Here is a 3,245-nt window from a genome sequence, read left to right as displayed (position 1 = left end):
ATATATATATATATATATATATATATATATATATATTACGCACACACACATACACATATATATATAGAAGCATACACTCTCACACATCCATACACAAACGCACGCACGCATACATATACATACTTATTGTTAATATGTAGATTTATGTGTCTGTATCTGTGGTTGTGCGAGTGGATACCTGCCTATCATCTATATAAAGTTATAGATCATAAAAGATGCATGTTAACTTAACGTTTTCAGTTTGTAGAAGAGCATCGTGATCATATCCAAACAACGTGTCCTGCAACATCGCCGCAATAATGTTCGCTTCTACTCTAGGCACAGGACGCGAAATTTTGGGAGAGGCGACAGTCGATTAGATCCACCCTCGTACACAACAGGTACTTAATTTAACGATCTGGAAAGCACTAAAGGCAAAGTCAAGCTCGGTGGAATTTGAACTCAGAACATAAAGACAGATTAAATATCGATGCCTTAAGATTGTTTCTTGTCCTAAGGCGTCGAGCCGGCAGAAACGTTAGCGGGCGAAATGCTTAGCGGTATTTTGTCTGTCTTTACGTTCTGAGATTAAATGCCACCGAAGTCGACTTTGGCTTTCAACTTTTCGACGTCGATAAATTAAGTAGCAGTTTCATACTGGGGTCGATCTAATCGACTGGCTCCTCCCCTAAAGTTTCAGGCCTTGTGGCTCGAGTAGAAAACAATATTGTTTCTTGTGCTTAACAATAATACTTTGTTGGGTGTATTAAATCGTAACTCCATGCATGTATGATATTTGTAGTAAAAAACTTTCCTGTAAAACTATCGTATGTGGGACTTACTACAATTTTGAAAAATGCTAAACCATTGTTATACTTATTAACAATTATCATATCTTGGCATCTGAAGCAGGTGGAGATACGATAGTTTGACAAAAAGAACTGGCTATGGCAAGGAAAATTAAATGTTGAAAACAACGCCAAATTTTCGCCAAATTTTGACATACGGCAGTTTAACATAATAGCAACGATATGTAAGAAAGATTAAAAACGTAGCCACATGTGTGTATGTGTGTATGCGTGTGATATACGTTTACATATATATAAGTGTATATGTAGACATGTATATGTGTGTGGGGGTCCGTGTTTTTGGGTGTGTGTGTGTGTGTGGGTATAATGCATATATATGTGTGTATAAATTTGAGGGTGAGGATGTGGATTTCTTCACGTGTCAACCTCTGAACTGATGTTTACATCGGTTAAAGAGATTTTGTCGACAATTGTCTGTTATATCGACTACAGTCGGTGTTCGACAATAAACATCGATAGTATAAGAGCAAGTAAGGAATTAGCTGTGAATTCAATATGTTATACAGAAATTTGGAAGTGACAACGCTCAAACATGACTAAAGGCTCCAGGCTGGAAGCAGTAAAATGTTAAACAAATACAATTATATCACACACTTTTACAATATGGAAAACTCATTATACTAATTATCATTAGCCCCATTAGCTTCATCTCCATCACTGACAATATTTTCTCCGTCATCATAACGATCATCATCACCATCATCATTTTCATCGTCGTCATCTTCATCATCGTTATCATAGTCATCATTATGAACATGATCATGATCATGATCATGTTCATCATCATGGTCAACTTCCTCGTCATCAACTGCATCATCGTCATTGTCGTCATCATCCTGAATATCCTCATCATGACCATCAGTAACGATATTTTCTTTAATTTCCCAATGATACCACCACTTTTTAATTAACAATAATTTCAACATCATCTCCAGAATAGCCCTCAATGTCATCATAACTCTCTTCCCAGTCTTTTGCTATGATCTGCAAGACAAGCAATATCATTATTTTTCCTTTTCCACCTCATCCTCCTCATTGTTACCGTTTCAATCAGTAGTAGCTCTCACCGTATTATGGACGTAAGTATCACGTTTTCAGTGCAAATGAAATAATCATCATCAACAATCTTGTTATTATTTTTATCAATCTCATTTTCGGCGCGGTCGTTTTCTTCTTCGTTATCATTGATGAAGTCGTCGTATTTGCCATCGTGTTCATCATTGTCGTCGCCGTGATCATCATCACTATCGTCCTAATCATATCGTTGCCACTATCATCATCATTATTACCACTACGAGCACTACCTCCGCCGCTTCCGCCAAATGCAGCAGCAGCAGCAACACCACCTCTGCCACCACCATCGTCGTCATCATCATCATCATCATCATCGTCATCATCATCAGTATCATCATCATCATCATCAGCAGCAGCAGCAGCAGCAGCAACGAGAGCGTCTTTCACGTCGTCACAGACAGCTTTCCCGAATGAGAAATTAATTTAATTTGAATGGAAAATAGCAAAGAAATTATGAGAAGATTTCTAATGGATATTGACTTTCGGAAGAGTCAATTGAATTGTTACCGATTTCAATACACCAAAATTATCTCAGCAATATATTCCTCTGCTTCTCCGTACTCTCAGATCTACTATGCTCTGCCCCCTCCATCTCACAATATGTCTTTTCCCCCACAATACACTTTCCCCGTCTCCACACATAACCTTTTTCTAATCAGCATACGTACGCCCCTCATTCTCAGCTAATTTCTATTTGATACCCACATTATGCCTAATTCATTCTATTTATAATTTTTGAATGTTATTATAAATAAGAAAGAATACATTAAAGCATATGAAATCCTTCAATCATATTGAAATTTCAAATGATTTAATTAAATCGAAAATAAAATAAAAACCGTTTCAAAAATTCCTTTATTGAAAATACAAGATTTTGAGGATTTTAAGTAGAAAATTATGAAAAAAATAGGATAATTTTTCTTTTTCAATTTTTAAAGAAAAGTAAAATCATAATAAATATACTTGAAGTAGCAAAGGAACAAAAAAGAAGAAAAGCAGTTACAACAACAACAACAACAACAGGTTAATCAGAATTTGCAGCCAACAGCATCTACGGCAAACAACAATCAAAGCATATTACGAATTTGAAGTGTTTTGGCAATAGATTACTTTTTCTGACAGTTCTTTAGTAATGTTATTAATTAAAATATTTCACGTCTGAATGGTCTGGTCTGATGCAAGCATCATTATGCACCAATACTGACACGTAGATGTGGGGATTCACAGGAAATTTAATTCTATCATTATATATATATATATATATGTGTGTGTGCGTGTGTGTGTGTGTGTGTGTGTGTGTGTGTGTGTGTGTGTGTGTGTGTG

Source organism: Octopus bimaculoides, chromosome 7 (assembly GCF_001194135.2).
Source record: "Octopus bimaculoides isolate UCB-OBI-ISO-001 chromosome 7, ASM119413v2, whole genome shotgun sequence".
Lineage (NCBI taxonomy): Eukaryota > Metazoa > Mollusca > Cephalopoda > Octopoda > Octopodidae > Octopus > Octopus bimaculoides.
Note: the sequence above shows the minus strand (reverse complement) of the source record.